Genomic DNA, 22,667 nt, shown 5'->3' with positions numbered 1-22,667 from the left:
AAAACTGTCAGGAAAAATTGTAAAATATGAGAAGTGAGCAATCTTAAATTTTTCATTTTTGAAAAAAGGCTGGTTTTCAACTGAAATAACAAAAAACCCTCTGTCAAATAATTTGGACCCGCTCTACTAACCCATTCTTAAAATAGTGATTTTGCAGTCTGTCATTCAAAGAAACTAATGCACTGTACCATACTAAAACCAGTTGCCCGCCTCAGGGCAGCACTTGGGCTGAATTGTACATGGCAAAGGATAACTTCCTAGGATTTCTCGTGTCAAGCTGTTGGAAAGAGTAGAAGGAGAACAGTATAACACTATCCAGGTTGGGTAGTACAAATATGCACTGACATTTGGAAAAGCCACCCAACAGTGCCTTTACAACAGAGACAAGTAGTATAACCTACTTTTAAATCCTCTAATCAGTGGAGCTGTCAAGTGGCACCATGTACTCCACTGATGTGAAACCCTCAAGAATGTCCAACAGTTGGGTGCTGTCAACAATGTCCCTGAAATCTGAATTCCTTAAGCAAGGAAGCCTAATAGAATATGTATGAAAATCATGCAAAGTATTATTAAGTGTGTGGCAAATCACAGAATAGAAATATTTTCAAAGCCCAGCAGCATGTGCCAGTCTGCTCACTGATTAATTTTCAGAAACAATTCAGAGGGAAGTCTGACTCTAGACAGGATAGGGAGTGATATACCTTATGATGAGAGGTATTTTCATAAATGACTCTTCACAGACATTAAATGGTTCCTAGAGGGACTTCCCCTCTAATGATTTTAAAATGTTCAGGGATCAAGGCACCTAAAATTCATGGACAGCAAGATACTGCTCCCCTTCATATCTGACAGCCTAAGGACAAAGAAACTATCAAAGACTGGCAGTAGTAACAAAACCAAGAATTATTAGACGATAGCAGTGTTGTCACAATCATTGAAGTTGCAACAGAATTACTATGGAGTTACCAGAGAGACAAGGTGGATGAAATATCTTTTATTGGATCAACTTCTATTAGTGAAAGACAAACTTTCGAGCTACACAGAGCTTCTCCAGGTTGAGGAAAGGTACTCAGAGTGGCACAACTAAATACAAGGTAGAACAGATTGTTTAGCATAAGTAGTCAACACATATGATAAGAGAACATTCAAAGAAAAGTGGCCTGTTAACACCTTCACAGTCACAGAACAAAAAAGGGGGGTAGTGGGTTACAGATTGTTGTAATAAGCCATACATCAAGTGTCTTTATTTGGACCATTATTTTTAGTGTCTAGCAAAGTTATGAATTTAAGCTCCCACGCTCATCTTTTGGAAGGGTTGTGCAGGTTTCCCTTGAGGATGAGGACTGAGAGGTTAGTTATGGAGTGATTCTTTGTGAAACATATTTGGCCACAGGTGATATGGTGTTTTTGCCTTATTTTTGTGTGTGAATTTATTCATGAGCATAGTGACTGTTATCACAAAGTCCCTATAAAATAAGGTACTTGAAATAATCCTTGACATCCTTATAAACAAACATACTAATTCCCCTCCCTCGCAAATATTGATACTTCAGGCAACACTAGTGTCACACCACTAATATAACTGTAGAATATGTTATTTGCACTGCTATTGCTTGATACTTTATAGTATTTCACAGGTCATTGAAGGCAGGGTACACTTTGTCTACCTTGTTGGAATTCAGACATAGTACGACCTATTCCTGTTGCTGTAAATTGCCTACAAGAATGGCTGTGTGTCTTTTTGCCTACTCACTTTCAGATGTCACTGGCTTTGTCTGCTCTGAGTTACATTCATTCTGACAATGCACAGCATAGCCTGATGTAATGGGAGAGAAAAAGAGAGAACTATGTTGTGCCAAGTTCAGTGTCCCAGAATGCTATAGAAAGGAGTTTAATGCTGCATCCAGTGGAACTTTCCATTGAAATTCTTTCAACAAAATTCATCAGCAGAAGTCATAGTTGGAGTGTTTTCTACTTTCAAAGAACTTTCCCTATTAATATAGATGTAAACATACAGGAAGCAAAAACTTGTACAAAGAGTAGGAAAGGCACAAGGAGGTCAAGAAGACAGTAGCTGCAGAAGGATGACACTGCAAGAACCTTATGAGAAGAAGTAAAGACACAGACATGAAGGAAGAACAAAAACCAGCCAGGGATGCTAAAATTCATATGATACCCTGAGAAAAATTCCTCCCAGCGATCAGCATCTGGGCTCTGCAAATTCCAGATTTGCCTAATGATAGGCCACAGCAATGCAAATAGATTGAGCGTTGAGCACCACCTGCAATGGGAAAATTATTACTCTGTGGAGAATGCAATTGCCAAAATGGATAAAAATGCTAGGTGTCTTACTTATTTTAAAAAATTAAAGTGCAAGATACATCAAGATCAAAATTCTGCATATTTTATTTGTCAAAATAACATTATAATCAGGGGGAGCCCTGGCTGCTGTGGGGCTGATAGTGGGAGCACAAGTGTGCTACCATTAGTATTCCCTGCAAGGCTGGGCTGCCATTATTTTTTCCACACAGAAATCACAAATTCTGCATGAAAAAAATAAAATTCTGCAGGGAACATTAATTCTGCACAAATTCTACATTGTGCAGTGGTGCAGAATTCCAGCAGGAGTAATGGTAATAAGGAACTGACTGTTGGTTGGGGCTGCCCCTCCCTCTATGCCCTTGTGTGGGAGGCATGAGGACATGCAGTGCGAGCCATGGCCCCAACAGACCGAGCTGGTCAAAATAATACAAACTTAGGGCACATGTGCACCTAGAATGGAATATATATGGACATGCACTCAAACAAAAATCAAACTTTATCAGCTCAATATCACAAAATAACTAACAGAAACACAAAGAAAAGCAAAAGGCTGAGAACTATGGAAATCAGGGGAAATAAAAGCAGCAAAGCAGTAAAAAAATTAACAGCAGTGGGATTTTAAATAAATAAATCATTTTATTGTTCAAAGCACTTTTGCTGAATAGTTATCATTCTTAAATGATGAAGCCCAAGAGTCCTATTCATAAGCCAACTCACTCAGACAAAAGAAAAATATTTTTAACTTATTATGTAGTATCCCTCACCTAAGCCAGTTACAGAAGAATCAAAACAGCGGCTGTATACTACAATAGAGTTAGAGTAAAGTTGTTATCATTGTATAATATAGTACTTCTTTTTACATGGCATATGAAATAAGAGAAGAAGGCTAATGGCAACAAAAATGGAAGTAGGCTTAATTTATTATGCGAATATTACTGAGTAACAGAGCATCTACTTTTACTGTCCATATATTTGCTTTCCCTGAAATGTATATGAAAGTTTCAAAGAAATGTTTTAGAATGGTAAACTCATTTCTTTTACAGCTCATAAACTTCCAAAGTGTATGATGGAATAGGCAATGCTCTCAATGAATCTCCCAACTTGTGTGACTGATGGGTGACTTTTTGTCTCTCTTTTCAACTGTTTTTTACTCATAAAGCATAAAAGTATAATTAGTATATCATTCAGCATTCTATGGTACATTCTTTATGTTTGTGTAATTTATTTCCAGCTTGTCAAAGCGCCTGTCAAATTGTGTGTTGCTACATGGTGCCTTATTCCATGTCTTTTCATTGATATGAAAGTCTTGAAATAAGGCATATGGTTTTGTGAAGTAAAGACTGTTTTGCCTCAAGCAAGAAGTGTGTAGACTAAAGAAGAGATTAATACAAAAATAATTCACAGTAAAAATAAAAATTCCACGTGTATACAGTTCTTTTGCCAATTCCTTTCCATCACATGTGACCATAGTATGTAAATATTCTGGATCTCATATATGTGAAACTGTATGGATTCTATGTTAGACGGGAGGAAACCAAATTAATTTCTGAGCAGCAGACAACATACTGGCACCATTGTCAATTTAAATCTTCTCAGCCTCTAGGACAGGATTGCCCAGCCAACTCTACCATTCTGAAAGTCTCCTGATCAGCACTTTGGGGATTTGATGATGTAGTCTAATGTACACTACAGATCAGTTTGACACCACCACATTCACTTGATGCGAGTCCTCAGGGTAGGTTTGCACAATGACCTTAAAAGCTAACTTTCTAGAATGATTTTATCTACTTAGAAAAAATGTAGTTCAGTTGCTATGGAACACCATGACACCTGTTGATTTAAAAAGTGCACAAGTAGAGAAATAATCTCTTTGTTAATCTTTCTGATAGTTCATTTGTATTTTTGGTTCCAGAGTTTTACCATTATATGCAAGCCTGAAAAACTGCATACAGAAAACAAAGGAAGTGTAAATTAATCACTGAAAGAAGGGGGAAAAAAATCTCAGTTTGTGCACAATCAAGTGGTACTCTTATTATATCACAGTTTTGCATTTAAACTTTAGATCTACTTGCTAAATTATTTTCAAAATATATCAGTTCACTGTCCTGAAAGCTTGGATCTGAGTTCCAACATTTACTTAGTATTGAAATATTTTATATAAAATGTATGCACATAATTAGCAAAAGACAGTGAAAATGTGTTGTATATACTCATTCTTTGTGGAGAAAGGGAATAGAGGCCCGCAAAGAACTGTCAGAAATGGCATTACGCCAAGTAAAGATTAGGATTTCACCTACTGAAGTGTACTCTACCAGGCTGTATAATGGTCAAGTCCAAAGGATGGTATAAACAGCAATGTTTTACAAGCATAGCTTATTCCATTACTTGTTTTATACTGAAGTGAATGTTAAATGAAAAGTCTAATGGACTAGTGAGGGATGAATCTCAAATAAGTTTTAATATTCAGTTCAGATAAATACCCCAAATAAGCCTGCATTCTGAGACTATATGAACATGCTGGCTGGACATCTAACAAGAACTGGCTTTCTCTGGAGCTTACTTAAAGCGCTTTGAGGTGCCTGGATCTTGGATCCTTAAAAGAGAGAAAGAATTCCTCTACATCTTGCTTTTAGGTGGGATGGAAATGTCTTAAGCACAGCCTTTCCCATAGTATCTATTTTAGATATGTTTTACATGTCTATAGTTCTATTTTAGAATTGTCTTAAATAAACCAAACAACACTTCAAAACAAGATAATTTGTGACATATGTTCTTCGTGATTATGCCTGAGATGTAACTAAAACAATCTTAACACATTAAAAACAAAGTTTCTGATAATGCTTTTTCCCATTATATCTCAGGTTTTATACTTTACTTGCTTAGGAAAAAAAGATAATCAGCTCTTTAAAAAGTTCTTTCGGTACAAGTCGTTCCATCAAGTCACAGTACCAGACTCCTATAACCATGAAGCACTCGGGCCCAGATTTTTAAATGTATATAGGCATTGTTCCACTCACGATTGCAAGGCCTAAAGCTCAAATTGTTAAAGGTATTTAGGTGTTGCTCCTCTCAATGTTACAATACCTAACTGATTTAGGAGCCTTCATCTCATTTTCAAAAAGGATGTAGGCACTTAGAGCCAAAATTCCATTGACAGTCAATGGGATTTAGGCTCCTAAGTGCCTTAATTCCTTCCTGAATGTGAGATTTAGGCTCCTAAATCCATTAGGTGTTGCAATGATGACCACAGCAATGCCTAAATAGCTTTAAAATCTTAGCTAAGTCCCATTTTCAAAAGTGATGTAGGTACTTAGGCCCAGATCTTCAAATGTAATTAAGCGCCCAATTCCCTTCAAAATCAATGGGAGTTAAGGCCCATATCCTCAAAGATATTTAGGTACCTAAGTCTCATTGTCTTTCTATGACATATAAGCTTCTACATCCATTTTGGAAATGGAATTGAGCCTTCTAAGTCACTTGGGCCCAGAGTCTCAAAGGTAATTAGACGCCTAATTTTTGATGTTCTGGACCATAGGGCTTGCAATGCTGATTGGAGCATTGCCTAAAACCTTTACAAAGCTGGGCCTCAGAAATCTAAACAAGTGCAAGGCTTATGTCTGGATGTCTAGATCTACAAATGTTGCTGAAGCACAAATTCTTTTCTTTCCTTTTGCATTTTGGATTTGCATTTGCAGACCATTCCGATAGAATAGTTATCAGTGGTTCACAGTCAAGCTGGTAGGGCATATCAAGTGGGGCCCGCAGGGATCAGTTCTGGTTCCAGTTCTGTTCAATCTCTTCATCAGTGATTTAGATAATGGCACAGAGAGTACACTTATTAAATTTGCAGATGAACACAAGATAGGAGGGGTTGCAAGTGCTTTGGAGAATAGGATTAAAATTCAAAATGATCTGGACAAACTGTAGAAATGGTCTGAAGTAAATAGGATGATATTGAATAAGGATGAATGCAAAGTACTCCACTTAGGAAGGAACAATCAGTTGCACACATACAAAATGGGACATGACAGCCCAGGAAGGAGTACTGCAGAAAAGGATCTGGGAGTCATAGTGGATCAGAAACTTAATATAAGTCAGCAGTGTAACGCTGTTGCAAAAAAAGCAAACATCATTCTGCGATGTATAATCAGGACTGTTGTAAGCAAGACACAAGAAGTAATTCTTCTGCTCTACTCTATGCTGATTAGGCCACAATTAGTATTCTGTCCAGCTCTGGGTGCCACATTTCAGGAAAGATGTGGACAAATGTGAGAAAGTCCAGAGAAGAGCAACAAAAATGACTAAAGGTCTAGAAAACATCACCTGTGAGGGAAGACTGAAAAAACTGGGTTTGTTTAGACTGGAGAAGAAAAGACTGAGAGGGACATGATAGCCATTTTCAAGTACATAAAAGGTTGCTACAAGAAGGAGGGAGAAAAATTATTCTCCTTAACTGCTGAGGATAGGACAAGAAGCAATGGGCTTAAATTGCAGCAAGGCAGTTTCGGTTGGACATTAGGAAAAGCATCCTAACTGTCAGGGTCATTAAGCACTGGAATAAACTGGCCAGGAAGACTGTGGAATCTCTGTCATTGGAGATTTTTAAGAACAAGTTGGACAAACACCTATAAGGGATGGTCTAGATAATACTTACTCCTGCCATGAGTGCGTGGGACTGGACTAGATGATCTCTCGAGGTCCATTCAAATCCTATGATTCTATGATTCTCTGGATTAAATCTAGGAGAATTATCTTCTGGCTTTGTAAATTTACATCTCTATGCAATTGTGACACTTTGAAAATCCTCTCCTGGTCTCTCAGTTTCACTAGTATCACTATTATCATGTTGCTAGATGAGGTTTTCCTGGTTCAGAGTTTCAAAACAGTCTTGGGGATTCAGATATCTCTTCTATTAATTGCAATCAAATATATGAATCCTCTAAACTGCTTTGAAAATCTCAGTCCTTGTGTTCTTTTTGGATTAATATAGTATAGAACCTATTTGGAGTCCTCATTGTCACATAAATTCAAGACTTTTACATTGCCAGTGTTTTATAAAAGCCATCTGATCTTTTCATTCCATGCCAGTAGGACTCTTTAGAATTCAGATTTGTCATTAGCCTGACAGTTTTCTATTCTGCAATCATTCTTGCCTAATAACTACTCCACTTAAAATATCTTCATCTGCTTCAGTACCTTCACCTCAATCTTACCAACCACTGATGAAGGCCATCACTCGTTTTTCCCTTCTGTTCTTTTATAGGATATTCTTAACATTTCGGTTTTTGAAATATTGTACTGGCTGCCATTGTTCCGTGCCCACATGTGGTCTTAATCAACAACCTCAGTAAGCTGCAATGCTTCATCCAGTTTGGTGGGGATAATATTTGAGTCTTAATGCAATGGAGCTGTAGCTTTAAGAAAGCTGTCCAGACTAACCTTAGGTTTGCTTTTCAGCATGACTTCTAATTTGATCAAACCCTGTAAGTATCTAGTGTGAAACAGATGGTGTGTGTTTGGGAAAGTTTAAAAGGGAGCATAATATACTCCCTTTGGCGGGAGACTCTGAAATGCATCTGTTCTCTCTGCAGTTAGGCTCTCCTCTTTCTCTACTGCAGGCAGACAATGTGAAAGCTTCCACACATAACATTCACTGCGCGCTGCCTGAATCGTATCATTCATGTTACTTTCAAGTCCTAGGTCTCTTTTGAGCAGAATGATAATCAGGGTGGCAATTTTTTTAATCGGGACAAACATCCATACGATTAGATTTTCAAAAATCATTTCCCTTGTGACCTCAGGTAGAATTCAAACACAGAACTCCAGAGAAAGAGCTGTAGAGCATGTTCTTGATTATTAATTACCTATCTATGAAACAAAGAACTATTTTCATCTTATGTTATTAAAACATCATAAAATCTAGTACAGATTTTATTTGCTTAGCATAATTCATTCAAAAATATCTTCAAGACTTGAGTGAGGTTATCACAGTATAATGGAGCTGAGAATTTGGTCCAATAGCTGTCAATACAAGTATATAACCACCAACATATGGTGCAAGATAACATTTGATTCTTAGGCATAGTGGGGAGGAGTGGAGAGAGATATAATGACCAAAACAAGCTTCAGTGGAATGACTAACAAATAGTACTACCAATATTTCATACCAATTACTTTAAATCTATGTAGAAAAAAATGCTAATGAATCACAACTGCGTATTTCTGACTATTCATGACTGGAGATCACTAACCAATGTACTTCTCTGCATAGACATTGGCTTTGTGAAATAGTATATGAGATAAGGAGTAGCTGTGATCACAGGGTCATATCTGACTGACAACTAGTCCAAGGACCAGAAATATATATGTCAGTGTATTAGAGAGTTCAGTACAAAACACAGCCCATCTGCAGGAAAGCCAGTAAACCAGATGACCAGTAGCAGGAATTATGCCCTTTCTACTTAAGGTCAACTCTTCTTCCCAGAAAAAATATCACAAGAGAGTGGTATAGTGGTTAGAGCAGGTGACATGGATCCAGGACTCTGCTCTATTCATAGCTTTTCCAATGATTGACTATTGTACCTAGAGGAAGCCACAGAACATCTCTGAAGGTATGTCTACACTGCAGCTAGGAGCATGATTCCCAACATGGGTAGACAGACACACTCTAGGTTCTATTCAAACTACTGTGATAAAAATAGCATCGTCACTGAGGCCACCATGCGGCACGCCTTGGGCTAGCTGTTGGAGTATGAATACAAAGGATCCGGGTGGGTTTGTACTCAGTCAGCTACAGCCCAGGCTGCCCCCTGTGCTACCCTTAGCTAAACTGCTATTTTTAGTGTGCTAGCTTATTTTCTATCTGCCTACACTGGGAAGCACACCTCCAGCTGCACTACAGACATATCCTGAGACTCATTAACCCATACTCAGCTAAGCCATTTGTAATATTGATAATGATAATACTTAACTGATGGAGGGGTTCTAAGGCTTAAAGGATAGTTCTACCCTAAAAAGTGACTCTGTAAAATGCATTGTGAGGTTCCATATTCATTGTTGTATCTTTGGTCTCTGTACCATATTGTCTACCAGTCCATAAAGTTACCTTAGAATTCGATGGTCAAGCTGGATTCTTTCCACCTCCTGCATCATTACCAATAACAGAGGATCTAAGGCCAAATAAGGCCCTTTCTAACACCTGCACAGTGAAATGGTAGCTTGGTTATGGCACCCCAAAATACCATTTTTACAGAATCACTTTTTAAGGTACAAATGCACGTTAACTGCTTAAGGTTGGTAAAGGGCTTTGAGATCATCATATTAAAGGCATGAAACATGGTAAATGCTAGATTTATATTGTACTACTAGGAGATCAATAAAAGTTAACATACAATCATATCTTTTATTGGCCCAACTTCTGTTTTTGAAAAAGACAAGCTCCACATTGCTCTTCTTCAGATCTGAAAAAGGTAATCAGAGTGTCACAGCTAACTACAAGGTGGAACAAATTGTTAAGCATAAGGAATTAACACATGCCAGCAAGAAACCATTCAAAATGAAGTGGGCAATTAGCACCTATGCAGTCATACAACAAAGGAGAGTTAGGCTATGTCTACACTGGCAATTGAATGACAAAACTTTTGTCTTTCAGAAGTGTTAATGCCCCCTCCCCCCCCCAAAAGACAAAAGTTTTGCCATGAGAAGTGCCAGTGTGAACAGCAGGTTGTTGGCAGGAAAACAACAGGACAACATAAATGCCGCTCATTGGGAGTGGAAGTTTTTTGTTGGCAGGAGAGCCGACAAACAGCGGCTACACTGCACGCCTTTTAGCGGCACAGCTGTAGTGACACAGCTATGTTGCTAAAAAGCTATGTAGTGTAGACATAGCCTAGGAGGGCTACAAATTGTTGTAATGAGACATACAACCAGTGTCTTTATTGAGTTCATGATTTTTGGTATATAAGAGAGTTATGAAAAGCTCCCAGGCTCGTCTTCTAAAGGTTTGGTGTAGGCTTCTTTTGAGGATGTATACAAAATCAGGGAAAGAAGGAGAATACTGGTATTTCTTAATTTAGTTACCACAGCTTCTAATAAATGTAATTACACTCCCCTGCAGCTTACAAGGTAAAGGTGTAGTTATAATATGTAAGAATCTTCTAAACAAAGATTTACAGCATATTCATTCTCCTTTAGAGAAAACAGTTGCCTACTGTAGAAAAAAATATTTCATACCAAATGTTTAAGCATTTTATATATTCAGTTTCTAAATGCATTCTACAGTAATTAAAAACTAGTGAGCCCTTCTGGAAAAGGGAATTCTGGAATAGATCCTACAAACACTTGTCTCATTAGGCACAGATACTTTTTTTAAATTTAACTTCATTATTTTAAGGCAGATGATGTTTTTCCCCCCCTTCATCTTCCCCAAAAGGGCTGTAGGATTCATAGGATTATACTAAGTCTGCCCCTCAAAAGACTATTCCAATTTTCAAATTACATATCAATGGAGAGAAGAAGCAAAGCTTCCTCATGGAATCAAAGTACTAGGATGTTCTTCCTGTCCTTCTCCTACGGCTTGTCTTCACTTTTAAATTTTACTATGTTGGACACTATTGTGAAGAATCAGTGTTGCTGGATTGTTGCTGTCCATGACCTTGAGGTCAGTGTAGACCAAGACAAACTGTGTTCAGCATTATTATTATTTAGTATGTTTATTACTTTAGTGCCTGCAATCTACAATCAAGAAGACATATCTGCTAAAACTCCATGATTAATTATGGTCATCATGTCAGATAACTTGATTCTTCACAAGTGTGTTCAAATAAAGTAATAGTTTGTAGCACAGACCAGTTCCTAGACTCAGAGCAGTTATCTACTCCTCATTATGGATCACATCATGACAAAAAACTACACTATGCATGTATGTCATTCAATATGGAATTACCATAAATTAGCCAGAGCGTCACTAAACTTTAGCCAGTTTCTGGCAATGTAACTATGGGAATTTCATAACCTGTCACATAATGCAGGTAGTACTAGCACAGAGTTCTCCACTGGCAAATAAGCAAGGTCCCAGTCATTCAGTCCACACTCAGGAAAAACTTCCACTGAATTCAATGAGAGTTTTGCCTGAGTAAGGATTTTTGGCCTGGTTCCCGTCTAAACTTATAACACAAAACAGGAGGACCATATTATGACTTCTAGATTTGGACACATTTGAGTATGTGCATGACCTTATGCCCAGTCTTGCATCCCTGACTCACATGGATAGTCCAACTATCTTCAGTGGGCTTATTCACGAGTCATGACTGCAGAATCTGGTTACTTGTTTGTATACAAAATTGTGATATTGCCTATGCTTGCATTTAAAGTTGAAGGTGAGCAGGAGCTGTATTCCCTGACTAAACACCATATGCAACTCTTATCCTATATAGATCTGATCTGGTATCACATTGATTAGATTTGCAAAGCATCTCACCTTCACTGAAAAATAATGATGAACTTTTGCATAAAATAAGCTAAAAATAAACATCAATGTTTGATAATAAATCCCCAAGTTTAAGTTAATACAGTTTTTTCCTGTTTCACCAAAACCATTTTCAGACATTTATTGTTTCCTTTCTACACAGGAATACTAATGAATCTGTGAGTGACTGAATCATCTAATCCAGGTATTTAAAATAGAGTACATTATCTGCTGGGGAAAGGCTACTTCCTCATCAAAACCAGCAGAGCAGAATGGCAGTCACATTCCATTTACAGGCTTAGATTTTTATCAATAACTTTCAGTGATGTGACTGATGCTCAACATTACTTGTGAACGATAACTAAAATCCTAGGTAGCCAGTTTCAAAATCTAATGCTCAAGAAATATATTTAAGCCATAGTTTTACCAGTAATGGTGCAAATTATATCATCTAAAACCATTAAGCAAGAGGTTTCTTTCAAACAGCTATAATATATAGATTAGTTCTCTGTATATTTACCTTTAGAAATACAGCTGTAATAGCAAGCCATGCATGAAGTTTATTAATCTTTCCTACTCTTCTCTGTCCTAAGAGCTATATAGATTTTACCTATATCAATATCTGGCTCAGCTGCAAAATAAATTTAAAAAAAAATCAAGCCACTTCTTAAATTGTGCAGTTTTCCTAATGAATGGACAGCTTTTCCAGCTCTATTTGGGGAGTGACTCTTCTTATACATGGTTAAGAAAGAAGAGAAGAGGGTAGAAAGATGAGTATTCCTTGCAGAGTTAATTATTATCTAATATCCCAGTTTCCACAGAGAGGAGGTGTTTAAAAATGCCAGTAATAGCATAAGTGATGGACTCATGTGGACTTTAAGAGGCAAAGGGCCAAACCAAGAGCTGTGTAAGCAGGTTTAAAGAATAATGGAATTTCACTTACTAGCACAAGATATGAATTTGGGTAATTAAATTTGTTATTCCTATTGTTGCCATACTAATAATTTAAATGGCTTCCCTTTTCGACACAAGTCTTGGGTAAGCAGAATGGGAGCTGTTAAAGAGCATAAATGTATTCAGATTAGATTTTGAACTGCCAACTTTTAAAAAGGGCCTTAACATGATTTCTAACTGTCAATTGCAAGCTAATTAATGAAAAATTGGATGAAAAAGTAAAAGCTGTTTTTAATATTGGGACCCAAAATATAGCAGTGTATCATAGCCAATGAGGGGTTTTGATTTTTTTTTTTTTACTTTTTTCCTTATGAAGGTATGAAAGTACTTTGTATGTTACTAGAAAAGCCCTGCATCATTAATTATTTTATATGCTGGAGGTTAATGATTCTACCCATCAAGTCCACTTAACACAAAGATCCTTTTTAACATACCCGTGTAACAGTAAATAGATAAAGTTAATAGGGATTCTGAATTAAAATAAAATGGGAGCACCATAAGCAGGGCCAGCTCCAGCTTTTTTGCCGCCCCAAGCAGTGAAGAAAAAAAAAAAAGAAAAACCCGATTAAGCTTCCACCGAAGAGGAAGAGAGGGAATGAAGGACCTGCTGCCGAATTGCCACTGAAGACCCGGACGTGCCGCCCCAATAACGCACGGAGTGCTGCCCCTTTCTATTGGTCACCCCAGGCACCTGCTTCCTTCGTTGGTGTCTGGAGCCGGCCCTGACCATAAGGCACCCTAGATTTGCCCATTAACAACTGGTCAGGTGGTAATGTGTCAGAATATTCTGGAAACATTTATTCAAATAAGCACTAAAAGAGGTCCAATTATGTATCCTCCCAGAACAAAAACAAAATGGTGGCATGAAAAACTATTGGCTCAAAAGGCTTCTAAGAATTTTCTTCTTCACAGGGAAGCTTTTTTCTTTTGAAATTTGTTTTAATTTTAAGGCGAGTCTGAAGACTTGGGAAGAGATAAAACACTAAGGACCACACATACGTTCTTTTCCATTCCTTTTAAATACATGTGTTAATGCCCACACACATCTAGCACATAATTGTTGGCAGTCATGCTTTTTGGCTGGCACAGCTCTTAGTGGCTGAATGTTCCTGTGCTGTTAAAATGAAAGGGTATGATTGCCTGAGAGAGGGAGGATAGGGGGTGGTAAAAGTTCATATTGACATACTGCACTTTTCCAATTAAATTAAATATCACCATGCCCCTGCAAAATGATTTGCATTGGAATTTTGTCCCCACCTCCACCAAAGGATTTGGACAGCTTGGACAGCAGTGAGGCTAGCAGACTGAGGACAGGGCTGGGATCCAGGAACTATAACATTCTAATCCTAGCTCTCACACTGAACTGCTGTGTAGCCAATTACACATCGCTTATATTTTTAAAACTAGAATGGTTGCCTCACTTTAGGTCCTAGAAGTCTCTAGTTCGGCACCCAGAAATTAAAGCTTGCAAAACTACAGGCCGCTTTTGAAGATGTAGTAGCTCTTAACCTTTCTGTACTTCAGTTTTCCCATCAAAGTCTTATGTCTTCTAGTTATTCAAGGAATAGCTCCAGCTTGGGCAGCATTACTGTATATTTCAAGTTACACTGTCAATATGCATCAGTCTTGATCTGGAAAGGCCACCTCAAGAAGTGAGAGGGGAGTTCATTCTGTTTACCCTTCTAATCCTCGGTCTTGCCATTGAGGCTGCCAGAAAGTATATAATTGCAATAGTGGTTTCTTTGAGGTGGATACTATCCATTCATTACCAAGCAGACATCAGATAATGCCTTCAGTCAATTCAGTCCAGGGCCAAATTTGAGCAATAAAAGGCTCTGTATCACTTACTCATCACTTGAAATATCTATTTGTCCTGGCTCACATTTGTTCCAAATTTGTATAAAAGGTTAGAGATTAAAAAATCAGATTAAAATTGAATGCAAAAAACATGCAATACTGATTTCACAGTCTATACTGTAGTAGCAAGTATACTTCATGCCTGATTCAAGGGCAGAGACAAGAAGTAAAGCTGCAAAGTAGGGAATAAGCATCCTGGGTGTGCTATTATTTCAAGTACAAGTGTTTCTGTGAAATGTCAAACCCAATTTCATGTTTGACCATCACTTGCCTCTCTTGGCCAAGACTCATGCGCTTTCATTGAAGTGGAACCCTTAAGACAGGCCAAACACTTGTTTGTCAAAGATGTTTCTGAATTCAGAATGCCTCAGGCTAGAGACCCCTGTATTTCAGACAAATTACACATTTCATAGCCATGATCCACCACTTCTATATGATCAGAAAAAACAGTTTTAATAACCAAAGTGACTCCAGAATTAGATATCACGGCAGACAATTTGATACCCACTGTGTTTTTTGCCTTCTTCTATAAGATGGTTCATTAGACTCATCATTGGTAGATGGCACAGAAGTAATGTCAGTTTCACTGTATTTTACTCAAATACACTCCGGGAAATCAAACTAGGACTAATGGGTTAATTTGTTTCCTACTGAATGAGTAGACTGGCTCTTTCCACAGACTGCTGATAGGTTTAATGCAGTCTTTGAGATTCAAATGTCCTTCGCAAAGTCACCAGTAAGAAGTGACTGAGCCGCAACTACAAACTAATTATGCAAAATTATTCTCATTTGAGAGTTAATAAGATATATTTTACAAACTATATAGTTTATTGAAAAAGAAGAAATGGCTTCTGCATGTACACTAAAATGTCTGGGTTTTTCCACCCTTGTGCAGCCTCACTATCTTTATTTCTCTTCACTTACATACCTGAATGAAAAGCTAGACTAAGCAGTGTATGGACATGGGAATAGCTCTAGGGCTGGTGCATACATCACAGCATCAAACACACACAAGCACTTGGAAGCACACCTTGATTATTGGTCTGTGAAGAAGATTCTGATGAGAAATTTGCTGAGAGCTTCCTTATTAAATATATGAAAAGAAAAGACTCCTCACAGTCAAAGCAAGTCAATGGAAAATGGCATTCTAAAAGACATGGGAGACCCATCGACAGATCAACCCCAAGGTCTTTCTCAACATCCAGAATTATTACAGTGCTATTAAAATAATTTTGTCTGTGCCAGTGGACAAAGTCAAACTAGGGAACAGATGTGCCTAGAAAAACATAAAACTCCCATTAGAATGCCAAAGTTTGTTCACATAGGACAGTTTAGAATCCACCTGGGAATGGGCAGTTTCCACTTCACTCAGCACAACAACATACACTCTGGTTAGTGTACAATTCCACTTTTTCCTGGTGTTTGCCTTAAACTGATTAACCTAAATAAAACAAATATATCCTTGACCAAAATTTTCTCCTCTGCTTGACTTTATTCTTAGGGTTTCTCCCAGCAGATCCCTTCAGGACTCATCTGTTTTGATAAGTCAGCAGAAATAACATTGCCCCTTGATGCAATCTTACCACCTGACCTGATGATGAGTCAACAGAAATAACTCTGCCTTTGTACGAGGCTTCCTAGAACCTGACACCTTGTCACAGCCACCCAGCTTAAGACATCAGGTTCCTCTGATGAGGCTATTCAGAAAGAGCGATAGAAAAGGAGCACAAATGCCATTTTACTGCAGAGAACTGATGAAAATAAGAAGTTATACCAAATGAAACAATAAGAAAGGACAATTAATGATATATTTTCAAAACAAGCTGTTAGGAATTAATATATCAGATAAATAGCTGGAATTCTATATCAGTGTTGTGTGGTCCACAACAACTTAAGTTTAATAGTTTTTAAAAGCTCAACTGAAATATTTTTGTTTCTACAGAGCAAAATTTCCATATTGTTTACCTATGTCTCCTATGAGTTCATTCATGAGAATACAAGGGCTACTGATATGTTTATGGAATATACTAATAGTTTGTATTGCTACATATTAATTACTTGTGGAGTACAATTAACTAGTTTATATGTGACTTGTTACATTAGATACTCCACACATTACTCCATTTTCACTGGAGTAAATCAGCAGTAATTACATTGATGTCAATAGAGATATATTGCTACAAAACTGATATCAGAAGAGTCAGACCCATTGTGTCACATCTAATATATGTCATATATCAAAGCATCAGATAAAGGAGAAAGAATCATTATTTGACTAACATGTATTTCTGTGTGTAATGGTAGTTTTAGGATACATATTCAAAATTGAGTTAGGTTTTTTTTTCCCATTTCTAAAATCACAGCAAAATGCTAGAGCAGAGGTCAGCAACCTTTGAGAAGTGGCATGCCAAGTCTTCATTAATTAAAGGTTTTGTGTCCCAGTAATAAATTTTACGTTTACATGCTCCCCACCCCCCGACGGAACCCCAGACTGGCAGCGGGCTGAGCGTGGCCAGCAGCCGGGACCCCAGCTGGCAGGGGCCGGCAGACAGAACCCCAGACCAGCAGTGCAGGTGGCAGATGGCACCCCAGACCGGCAGCATGCTGAACTGCTCAGCCCACTAACAGTCTGGGGTTCCGTCTGCCAGCCCATACCAGCTGAGGTCCCATCCACCGATGGGGTTCCGTCCATCCAGGCCAGCAGTGGGCTGAGCGGGGCCAGCGGCTGGGACCCTGGCTGGCAGAAGAGTGCCACTAAAAATCAGCTTGCATGCTGCATTTGGCACGTGTGCTGCAGGTTGCCGACCCCTGTGCTAGACAATCCAAAAATGCTTTGGTTTTACTTAGTTCCACTAATGTTTTGTCTACCCATTACTCACAGACAATACACGAACAGAGAGTATAGAGTACTACTTTAAAAGGAGCTGGCTTCTTTTTTCTTGTACATGTCATTTTAAAGTTACACCTTAAATCTCCTTTCCCAGCTAAGGTAGGGAGCAGGAGAGCATGTGTTTGAATTTAGGAATTAAATGTTAATATTTTAAAAAGTAAACCCTTATTCCATGGTCTGGCAGTTGATACTTTTACTCTTGAGAAGTGCTCTGCACATCAGGTAAATGAACTGAATAACTTATAACAAGTATCACCATGTGTTTTATTACGTAGTTGGGGAGCTCAAGGTAGCAAGTCTGTTCCACACCATTGCTGGCAGCTCCTTCCAGCAAACCCTAATACCATGGTCCCCTGACTGTGAACCCACTAGGTTAGGGCCAGTCATAAAGGTGCACAACCTTAATCTGATGTCAATTTTATCCTAGCTACAACACTACGAAGTGGGTGAACTATGAAAGAAGTGTGTACTGCCAAAAGAGGGATGAGGCAAACAAAGAGCTGAGAAAGAAAAGGAGTACTTGTGGCACCTTAGAGACTAACAAATTTATTAGAGCATAAGCTTTCGTGAGCTACAGCTCACTTCATCGGATGCATCCGATGAAGTGAGCTGTAGCTCACGAAAGCTTATGCTCTAATAAATTTGTTAGTCTCTAAGGTGCCACAAGTACTCCTTTTCTTTTTGAGAATACAGACTAACACGGCTGCTACTCTGAAAGAGCTGAGAGAACACTACATCACATATGAGCACCTGCAAATGACCCAAATTCAAACCAAGGCTGTTTGGGTTCCAAGAGAGCCACACCTGTGCCCCTACAGATGGCTTAGGATGAAGTAGTAAAAGGGGTAAATGGAAAATGATCTCATCGCTCTAATTAACTGAAATAAGTTAAACATCCTTGATAAATCATTAGGCCAAATTCTGCCCTTACTTAAGTCTCTAACTCACACTAGAGTTAATGAGATTTACACATATGTATCAGAAGTTTGAATTTGGTAAATTGATTAGAGACTCCATGTGTTAGTAAATTGTCTGGGATTCAAAAGATCTCTATTTATCAAGATCCAAACTGTACAATCTGGAGGGAAATAAAAGTTGATAAGGAGAATAAGAAAAACCTTCCCCCACTCCTCACCCCTGCAAATAAATACCACTGATTCTTTTGCTCCTACCTTCTAGCCGGGTTTGACAAGATATATTTGTTTTTCAGTTAATATTCATAAAAGGTGTGAATAAGATGCAGAACTTTAGTACAAAGCAAATCCAAACAAAAGAAATACTCAAATTAAAGCTCTTTCATTTTTTCAAGACACAGCAGCCTTTTCTAAGCTTTATTAGAAAATTATCATGCCAGCTGTCTCTTTTCCCTGACTGTTATTCACACAATATGCCTCTCTCTTGTTTCTTTTCAGCTTTATACATGTATAATAATGAGTTTTCTAGAATGGAAAACGCAGTGGAATATTAAAATTGCAAAGAGCAGCTCTTCGAGTTAATTTCACCAAAGTGCATCACAACACAATACAATGTTGCAAGAATGAATATCTAATAGGAATTCATTCATGGAAAAATTAATTAAAGAAAATGTTATTGCTAATATAGGCTTTTTATATATGTACTGTTATGTATTGGCAATAATAAAAGTTAAACATTTATGAAAGTAAAGCATTCATGATATACATGATGGGCTATGTTATGAACAATATACCAATTTGAACATGATGCAAAACTCATAGCAAGCACTGACTATGGATTTGGTTGGGAGATGTACAGAATTATGGTTTTGTTGAAACACAAAATACAGTAGAAATAATGTTTTGTAAATGGAACATTTTACCTAATATTTTACATGTGACAATGTAAAAGTCAGTCTGCCATGTCAGAACTGAGACTACTAGATTGTGAATTATGGGTATATCTCCTTTGCTGAAGGTACAGTTCAGTGGCTGCACTTTCTGTAGTTTTATTTTTCTGCATGGCTCAATGACAATCTTATACACTTGTGTATTTTTTCCTGTAGAGGCCAAAATTTGCAGATTTGGATGCTTAAAAGGTAGGTTCCTGAAACAATGTTTAGACATCTCACCAAAAATGGCCTTATTGTCAGGAGTACTGAGTTCTCACAGCTCCTGTTAACATGGCAACAATCATGGAATTCAATAGTACCTGGGAATCTAAATGCTTAGGTACTTAACATTTAATTCCATATTTGGAAATTTCAGCCATGTGCAGAAGAATATGGAATATACAACCAGGGTGATCTGATAGCAAGGTGATGGGGAAGAGGGAATATTAATAAACAACATACTGCCAAGCTGATTTTTTATAATCTTTCTTTCAATTCAGAAATCTGTAAAATAGTGTTCAAAACATCTGCTAGAGAAAAAAAAAGAAATAATGGCTAGATTTTTTTTTTGAGAATTTTTTTCCGATAGTTGTTTATTTGAACGCCAGCATTATCTATATTTGTGGGACATGCAAGTGACCTGGAAAGACCTATTGTGGATAATGTTATATATTTAAATACAAGTTTTAGTAATCTGTATTTTAGTCCTTTGAGGCCTTTTGCAACTTTTACTTTTATTTCAAGGCCTACAGACATGATCTTTATTCCATTGTCTAAACATGAAAATTACTGGTCCCCTAGGATGAATGATTTGTGCTCTGGGTTGACTTTTTATCAATCATGTTAATTTGAAAATAAGCTATTGGTTTGTCTTTTTATTCATTATAGTCAAAAGTGGATTGTGATAGCCTTATCCCATTTGCCCTTAATTAACAATCATTGAATCCCCATATTAATTAGCAGAGCTGAAGATATTTTACATCACTCCTCACTATACCAGATAATTAAAAGTCCCATTAATAAAACTGTGGTACTCATAATTTGTATAAACCTATTATGAAACAATAAGACTGATTACACTATAGGCTTTTGCATGCCTGTTTATTGATGTGATATTGCTTTAATCTGAGAAGAATTCACAGCCTTGCAAAGGTTAAAGAGAGCAATCATAAATGTCAGCTAGGACTTCGTTGGTGGTTACCCTATAGAATTATTGAACCATCAGATCCCCAAGGCAACCTGGACATACCTCATCCCCAGCCAGCCAGCATCAGCCATTTGCATTTGACAGATGTGGGTGTCTTGAAGTCTTTTGCTAGGGGATCCACAGACATGAGAATGAACGAAGCCCAAACCCTTTAAAACTTTGGCACGGCCTTTTATGTAGAATACCTAGGGTGACCATCTTTGCTGGATGGAAATAAGGGAAAACCACATGAAAAATAAGGGACAATACTTTATTTTAAGAGACATTTTAGCGAAACACCATTTCCCTTAGCATATCACGTATTTTCTCTTACGTGTACATTTCTACTACCCTCAAGTATACAATGCAACTAAGTACCATTTTAAACATTAAATTGAAGCTTATCAGTTTTAATACATCTTAAAATAAGGGACAGGTGATCACCCTAAGGGACAAATCAATGAAATAAGGGATGGTCCCTTAAAATAAAGTACACATGGTCACCCTAGAAAAACAACGGGGAGTCCAGTAGCACCTTAAAGACTAATAGATTTATTTAGGCACAAGCTTTCCTGGGTAAAAAGCCCCACTTCTTCAGATGCATGGAGTGAAAATTACAGATGCAGGCATAAATATATAATAATATGGTCACCCTAGGAATACCAATAGATTTAGGTTAATAATTATCTTAAAGTTGGACTAGCATAAAATTGTCAAACATTCCCATTTAGCAATGGCCACTAAATAGTAAAGTTTACATATAGTGGAGTTAATCCTGTTTGCCTTCCTCCTGCAAGGTATCCGATTGAGTTGACAATGTGAAGTCAATTGAATACTCATAGGAATAGGGTGAGCAGGATTCGGCCCACTTTCAAACCTCTCTCTGAGGTTGAAAAGCATCTGGTAGATTTGCAGTTTGTAAGAGTCTGTAGCATCCGCAGGAGGATAGACAAGTACATGACAAATATGGTTTTTGGAGTGGCGCCCTGAGATTGAGTCTCAATCCAATCTCAGATATTTGCTTCTAAATTTATCACTAAACAACATTTAGCCCATGATGCCCCCATGACCTTCCAGGGAACATTTCTTAACTTGAGCCTTAAAAAGCCTTCTGTCATGGATTGCAAGGATCCCAAAGATCTATGAATCTTGCTACTTTGAGAACCAATTACGTTAAACATCTTCTCAATTCACTGTGAATTGTCAGTATTAAACAGCGCAAAAAATGTCTTACTTCCTATCCTGTCCTGTTATCCTCTAGTGATTGCACACTGGATCACAGTCAAGACCCTGGTTAACATTTCTGATAAGACAGTTTCAAACTATGAATGGATAAAACACATACCCTAATGTCCAGAGATTCTGAATTCCTCTGAATTAATTTTGCCTAACCACTACCCACATGTTGAATGCAAAGACAAAGTTGCCATTCAAGAAAGTTTTGACTTAAAAAACAAAAAGGAGAAGGAAAGCAGGTTTACCAAAAGCTTCATTTTTCACTCTTTAGGAATTCCTCTTTCTCTGGGGAAGAAAGTATTCAAAAGAAATCCATAAACAAATGTGTAAAAAAAAAAAAGTTGAATTTTTTTCCCCTCCCCAAAAATGTCTGTTGCGTCTTTCTAGCCATCACCAAGGACAGCAGTAATGTTAAAAACAGTGTCCTTTGACATGTAAAGACATCTATGTTAAAACAAGTAAGCAATTACTTCTTTGGTTCAACTCAAAATGCAATGACATTTCATGCCAGCTCTGGAAAAAAAAAATGGAATGACATTCAAGAAGTCATTACAGCTTCCTCACCAAAGAAATTCAGCTACGTTTCAAGTTTAAAGTTAAATCTAATTCTATACCCTGTTTAATTAAGTAATCTACAGCTCTTTTCACTGAGGATTTGTTATTCCCTCCTGCATTCCCACAAGGGCTCGTTAGATTTCCTGAGTTACATTTTTAATCACAGTTCTTTGGCTTTGTGCCTCTGTCGTGTACTCTCAGGCAAAAACCACCTGTGATAAAAGGCCTACTAGCTCTCATCTGTGGTAAGAGGTTAAAAAATTAGAAAAAAAAACAGATGAAATGTGTGACAACTGTGACATTCCCTCAGGAAACGTCATAAGTTGGGGGAATCTTTCAATATTATGAACTAAAG

At 37.6% G+C, this 22,667-nt stretch overlaps 1 protein-coding gene across 2 annotated transcripts in view; it reads right to left on the bottom strand.

The window, feature by feature from the left end:
- LOC119859961 (AGBL carboxypeptidase 4) overlaps positions 1-22,667 on the bottom strand; it is a 1,439,111-nt gene that overhangs the window by 948,237 nt on the left and 468,207 nt on the right. The gene's annotated exons all lie outside the window — the stretch shown is intronic.

The sequence above is a fragment of the Dermochelys coriacea genome, chromosome 8, assembly GCF_009764565.3.
Source record: "Dermochelys coriacea isolate rDerCor1 chromosome 8, rDerCor1.pri.v4, whole genome shotgun sequence".
NCBI classification, from domain to species: Eukaryota; Metazoa; Chordata; order Testudines; family Dermochelyidae; genus Dermochelys; species Dermochelys coriacea.
Note: the sequence above shows the minus strand (reverse complement) of the source record. Positions and strands in the feature narration are given on the sequence as shown.